Below are 7,184 nucleotides of genomic sequence, written 5' to 3'. Positions count from 1 at the left end.
ATGAAATGATATACGATAGGATGAATGTAAAACTAATATTCTCCCATGTAAACTATCACATAATTAACAATAAAACATTTTAAAAAAACAAAAGCAGATTTGGATGTTCTTTTGGAGGTTCATGTATTTTTAATATTCTCTTCCAATACCATAACTGAAATATATCAATTCTTCTACAGTCTTCTTTATTTATTGTCCAACTTTCATATTCATATGGAGTTGTTGAAGATAGCATGGATTGGGTCTGAATAAACACATTTAACAAATGGCAGAGTCTCCACATTGGACCCATGATATCATGCTTGGTAAAGTGGAAGGTCAGTGAAAATAGGAAGTCCTCTCAACAAGGTGGATTGGGACAGTGGTGGTAGCAATAGGCTCCAGTGTGACAACAAATGTGAGGTTGATGGAGTACCTGCTGTGCGTAGGGTCACTATACATTAGAAATGTCTCAGTGGCACCTAACAGCAGCAACAATAAATGGTAGAAAAAGCCAAGTGGAACCATTAGACCTGCCTCTACCTAGGAAAATAGTTAATCACAAGGAGCAGCGTATTTCTAGAGAGACTACAGAGATTAGTCAAAGGCTTGAAGGGTACACGGGTCGTGAGTCCTATTATATTCTCCTTTAACTCACCCATTTGGTCTCTGCAAAAAAATGGGTGGATCTTGGAAAATTCCAGTGGATTTTCATAAACTTAACCAGGTTATGATTCTAAGTGTAGCTGTTGTGTCAGATGTGATTTCATTGATTGAGGGAATTAATATAGTTGGTACCTGATATGCAGCTACTAAACTAGCTAATGTGTTTTGTTTTGTTTTTAAATGATTGGAGTTGTCCAAGGCTTCATTTTATTTGGATGTAGCAGTCAAGAAATCAAATGATGTATTCCAATAATCAAATCTTCCACAAAAGACCTCTTTAAAGTGTTAACAAATATGTCAGTTAGAGGAATAAGGTGGACCTGACACAAGCATGGGACTTTTCTAGTGAATCATATGAGAAATATGAATTATAAGAGAAAGTTGGACAATGAACATGGAAGACTGGAGAAGAACTAATGCATATGAATTTGGTGTTGGAGAAAAATATTGAACGTATCATACACTGTCAGAACAAACAAATCTGTCCTGCAAGTACTGAAGTTATGCACCCATTCCATTGTAGGTCTTCCTCCTTTTCACTGACTCTCCACTTTACCAAGAATGTTGTCCTCCATGGACTGTTCACTCCTGATAATGTTGGCTAATGTTTTTTGTTTGTTTGTTTGTCTTTCTCAATTCCCAGTTTGAAGGATCACCAATACAGATTTCCTTCAACTGAAAAGGTCATCAATAGACTGTGACGGTACTACCACAAAGGCATATCAACTCACAAGCACTATGTCATGTGAGTTGTCCACTATGTCAAGCTTTAGTCCATGATGAACTTGATTACCTTTCACTTATACAAGATGTCACACTGGTCTATTGCATTGATGACATTTTGCTGATTAAACCTACCATGGAAGAAATATCAAAGACTCTAGATTTATTGGTAAACCATTTACATGGTGTTATTGTTATTAAGTGCTGTCAAGTCAGTTCCAACTCATAGCAACCCAATATAAGATTTCTGAGGAGCAGCTGGGGAGTTTAAACCACTGACCTTACAGTTCAAACTGATCTTATTGTTGTTATTAAGTGCCATTGAATTTGTTCCGACTCATAGTGACCCTGTATAGGGTTTCCAAGGAGTGACTGATGAATTTGAACTGCCAACCTTGTGGTTCAAATGGACCTTTCAGTCCAGTGCATTATCCCACAGCACCACATCAGGAATCCTTATGGTCTAATAGTAAATTAATTCAACAAAAATTCAGGGGTCTTCTAACTCAGTGAAATTTCTAGGGTCTTCAATGGCATGTCAAAATATTTCTAAAGTGAAGGATAAGCATTTGGACCCTTCCACAATTAAAACGAAAGTATTGTTGGGCCTTTTTCAATTTTGGAGGCAAGATATGCTGTTTAGGGCTATTTATCAAGTGATTTGAAAAGATGCTACTTTTGAGTAGAGGTCAGAACAACAGAAGGCTCTGCAACAGCTTTAGGCTGCCATGTAAGCTGTGCTGTCACCTGGGCCATATTATCCTGATGATCTTGTGGTGCTTGGAATGTCACTGGTAGAAAAAGATGTAGTTTCATATTTTTGGAGGGCCCTATCCATGAATCACAGAGTAGACAATTTTGATTAGGGTGGAAAGTCCTATTCTCTGCAGATAACTAATCTTTTAAGAAACAGTTTACTGACCACTGTTGTTATTAAGTGTTGTCAAGTCAGTTTAGACCCATAGTGATGCTGTATCGGGTTTCTGAGAAGCGGCTGGTGGATTTGAACAGCCAACCTTATGGCTCAAACTGACCTTGCTATCCAGTGCATTATCCTGTAGCACCACACCAGAATTTCTTATGGTCATTGTTGTTGTTGTTAAGTGCCATAGAGTCAGTTCCAACCCACAGTGACCCTGTATAGGGTTTCTAAGGAACAGTTGGTGAGCTTAAACTACCAGCTTTGTGGTTCAAACCAACTTTGCAGTCCAGTGCATTAACCCACAGTGCCACACCAGAACTCCTTATGGTCATCAGTAGAGACTAAAGATCTAACTATGGGCAACAAAGACACCATGTTGCCTGTGGTGTCTGTTATCATGAACTGACCCACAGAATCATAAAGGTGGATGTGTGCAACAGCACTCCATCATTAAATGGAAGTGGTTTATATGAGTTCAACTTTGAGCTGAACCTGAAGGCACAAGTAAGTTGCATAAGAAAGTGGCCCTAATGACCACAATCTTCACTCCTATCCCATTACCAATGTGAACCTATGGCTTCCTGGGAAGTTCCTTGTGATAAGCTGACTGAAGAAGAGAAAACTCAAGCTTGATTTTTATAATAGGCAGCTCCACTCACTGTTATTATCAGTAATTCACTCATAAAAGTTTTGCTTCCTGTTCCTGCAACCCTAAGCTCTTCAGATCTGAAGGTCTTAATTCCAAGTGGAGGAATATTCCTACCTGGAGAAGCAATGCTGATTCCATTGACATGGATGTTAAAAATGCCCCTGCCCACTTTGGGATCCTCATGTCTCTGGGTTAACAGGGAAAGAAAGGAATTGCTGTATCAGCTGCTATGATGGACCTTTATTTCCAAAGAAACTTAGATATTACAAACTGGAAGAAAAGAAGACTATGTCTGGAATTCAGGAGACTCCTACTATGCACTGTGATTAAAGCCAATAGAAAATAAAGCATTCCGATTATGACTTTACTACTAATTGTCTAAAACTTTCGAAAACGAAGGTTTAGATCACCCCACCAGACAAAAAACTATGACAAACCTAGGTGCTTGTTCAGAGTAAAGAGCATACTGAATGTGTAGTGGAACAATGGAGCTACACGCACAAGACCAGTTGTAAAAATGAGGACTGTAACTGTTATGAGTATTTCCTCCTTTATATGTGCATCACATGTTTTTACTTGGTTTGTTTCTAAAATATAAGATATAGATAGGATCAGTGAGGTTGTATGCAGGTTAGGCAAGAGTATGACTTCATAATTGTCTTTAATTTAGGGATTATTTTTGGTTTAAGGAGATATGAATATGTGTGAAGTTGTCAAGGCGTGAACTGTGAAAGTTAAGGTTGTGTGTCAATTCTATTGGGCAAGGATTCTCAGTGGCTTAACAATTATGATATAATTATCCCTGTGATGGCATCTGCTATAAGAATCTACAAGATGGGATCTGCTATGAGAAGTGAATCCAATGAGTTCCCTCAGATATATGTCCTTTTATTTATTTATTTAAAGTTTTTATTGTGAATTATGTGGGTTTACATGGGAGAACATCAGTTTTACATTCATCCTATCATATTTTGTTTCATTGCAATGATTACAATCCCTTCCATGCATCATCAAACAACCAAAAGGTATCCCCCACAGGCCCGGCCCCTAACCATCAGCACACAGCCCCTCTTCCTCCCTGAGCTCAGTGTCCCCAGCCACTCCATCTGTCCAAGTCATCATCTCTGCCTCCATTTCTGGCGGCACTGCTTCTCTGCGTAGGGTCTTGCTCTCCGCTCTTCTCACTGAATGGTCCCAGGGACCTCCGCTCCTAGGCTGCAAAATCAATCACTTCCCTCCTTTTGTCAAAAAACATCTACCTCTACATTTCCTAGCTTCACAGTCAGTCCTAATGGCAATTATTCACTATTGTACAACAAGAGTCTTATCCCCATTTTCTTTTGCCAGCCTGGTCCCAACAGATTGGAAATCATTCAGTGGAGATTCTACCTATCTCTGCCCCGTGTGAAACTAGGCTCCCTCTTGAAAGCTTGTAAGTCAGTCACTTCTTGCCTTTATCGCCCCTCCCCCATTTTGGGTAGTCAATGTCTAAGTTGCCCATCCCTGTCAACCCTGTGTACCGAGGGCATGGGAGTTATCCTCGCTGTAAAGATTTGTTCCCTTTTCGGAGCTACTACATCCATAAGTATAGGTAAAGTTCATCAAATTTTAGCAGGTTACTCTTTTTTTCCCCCTCTTCTTTCTTCTTCTTGTCTAGTTCTGATCATCCAGCCATTGAAGTCAGGTCAAGGGGGTACTATCTGTAAGTATGGGTGTTCTTGTGCATCTCTCCTCACTTCATATCACTGGACGCTTCACTCGCTACTCTTGTCCTCTGTGACCATGTCACTGCCTCTAGTCCCCGGAGTCCCCAGGTCTTGCCATACTGCTGGACATCCAGGTCTCCACCCAGATTCACAGGGATCTATTGAATGTGGTCAGACTTAGCTCCCAAATTCATTGCTGTTATTTTGCCCCTCTTCCCCTTATTGGTGAACAATGTGGTCATCAGCCAGACCACATGCCTACTCATGTATTCCCCTTGAGTCTTAGTCTTGGGAGGGATTTGCTCTGAGGGGACCGGACCACCTGCCTTGACGGCTCCTGAGTGAACAGCTTACTTGTTCTTATAGTAATCAATCAGACTGCCATTATTTTTTTCTGCCAGTCTTTCTTTCATGAGGTATCTACTGTTCTAGCCTCTATAGGCTGGTCTACTTGTCCTTTCCAGTGGAAATTGCCCACCTCAGATGATTCTGGATAGGGTTCTTGATTCCACCTAGAGTCTTATGCAATGCAAGGTTTCCAAAGGGAGCCTCTTTCACTGGGCAACATCTAGCCCCCTTTAAGGTATTATAATCAGTTACAGGCTGAAGGCAGACTTACAAGCTTTCTATTGTGATGTTTCTGGCTGTTCCTTTCTCTCCCCCTCAAGTGTCTATTTTACAATGGTAGGCAAAGGAAACCAAGATTCAAAAGACAGCCAAACATCTTTCCCCTTTTTTGCCCATTCCAACAATGTCTCAATCCCTGTATCCCAAAGCCCTGTTGTTCCAAGTTTGTGCATACATCATCATTTACTTCTGTCCCACTTAGCCCATGCGAATCTACCTATCTGTTCTCCTATCCACCTTGTTCTTCCATTCCCCTCCCCCTTCTTGTGTATTGCCCCGCTAACACCCCAGCACCCAAGCTGTCCTGTGTCTATTCCCTACCCTCTGTTCTATCTTCCCCTCCTCTCATCCCATACATCCTGGTTATCAGCAAATATATATAATTTTCCCCCTTTTAGGGTGGGTCATTTTATTGGTCTTTTAAAATAATGCAGCATTTCTCCTTTTGTAACTGATTAATTTCACTCAGCATAATGTCCTCAAGGTTCATCCATGTTATGTGGTGGCTTGCAGCTTCCTTGTTGTTCTTCAAGGTAGCATAGTGTTCCATTGTGTGTATGTACCACAGTTTGTTTATTCATTCTTCAATTGATAGGCACTTAGGTTGTCTCCATCTTTTTGCTATTGTAAATAGTGCTGCTATGAACATTGGTGTGCATATATCTCCTCGTGCTGTGGCTTGTCTATCTTGTGGGTAAATGCCAAGTAGAGGAATTGCTGGATCATAAGATATTTATATTTCCAAACTTCTGAGGAATTGCTATATTGCTTTCCAGAGTGATTGGACCATTTTTGCAATCCCACCAACAATGTAGGAGGGTCCCAGTCTCTCCACTTCCTCGCCAGCATTTATTGTCCTTTACTTTATGATTATTGCGGTTATTGCTGGTGTGAGATGATATCTCATTGTTGTTTTCATTTGCATCTCTCTAATGGCTAGTGATTATGAACATGTCTTCATAGTTTGTTAGCTGCCTGGATCTCTTCCTTGGTGAAGTGTCTGTTCATGTCCTGTGCCCATTTTTAAATTGGGGTATTTGTCTTTTCCCTGTAGAGGTATTGTAGTTTCCTGTATATTATAGAAATGTGTCCCTTGTCTGATGTGTCGTTGCAAGAAATTTTTTTCCATTCTGTGTGTTCCTTTTTATTTTTCTGGTGAAGTCTTTTGATGCACATAAGTTTTAATTTTTAGTATTTTGACTACTTTCATTGGTATAATTTTCAAAATGTTTGGTAGTCTGAGTATGCCCTGAATTAGAGCCCTCATATTTGTCCCTATTTTTTCATAGATGACCTTCGTAATTTGTGATTCACATTTAGGTCTTTAATCCATGCTGAGTTGGTTTTTGTCTAGGGTGTGAGGTAAATGTCTTGTTTCAATATTTTGCGTATCGCTTTCCAGGTCTGTCAGCACAATTTGTTAAAGACACTATTTCTTTCCTTCCCATGCAATATGCCTAGACATTTTGTCGAAAATCATTTGGCAGTATGATTTGGCAGAATTCTCAATTCTGTTCCATTGATCAATGTATCTTTCATTGTGCCAGTACCAGGCTGTTTTGACCACTGTAGTCAAGTAGTAAATTTTGAAATCAGAGAGTGAGAGGCTTCCAACCTTGTTCTTCTTCTTAAGTAGTGCTTTGCTTATCCTGGGTCTCTTTTCTGTCCTTATAAAGTTTGTAATTGTTTTTTCCATATCTTTAAAGAATATCATTGGAATCTGGATTGGTATTGCATTATATGTGTAAATTGCTTTGGGCAGTATTGACATTTCACAATTTTAAGTCTTGGAATAATCTTGCACTGTTGTAAGTGTCGTTTGGTTTCTTTTTTTTTTAAATATTTTATTGTGAATTATGTGATAGTTTACATGAGAGAACTTTAGTTTTACATTCATTCCATCGTATATCAT

Source organism: Chrysochloris asiatica, unplaced genomic scaffold, assembly GCF_000296735.1.
Source record: "Chrysochloris asiatica unplaced genomic scaffold, ChrAsi1.0 scaffold00282, whole genome shotgun sequence".
NCBI classification, from domain to species: Eukaryota; Metazoa; Chordata; class Mammalia; order Afrosoricida; family Chrysochloridae; genus Chrysochloris; species Chrysochloris asiatica.
Note: the sequence above shows the minus strand (reverse complement) of the source record.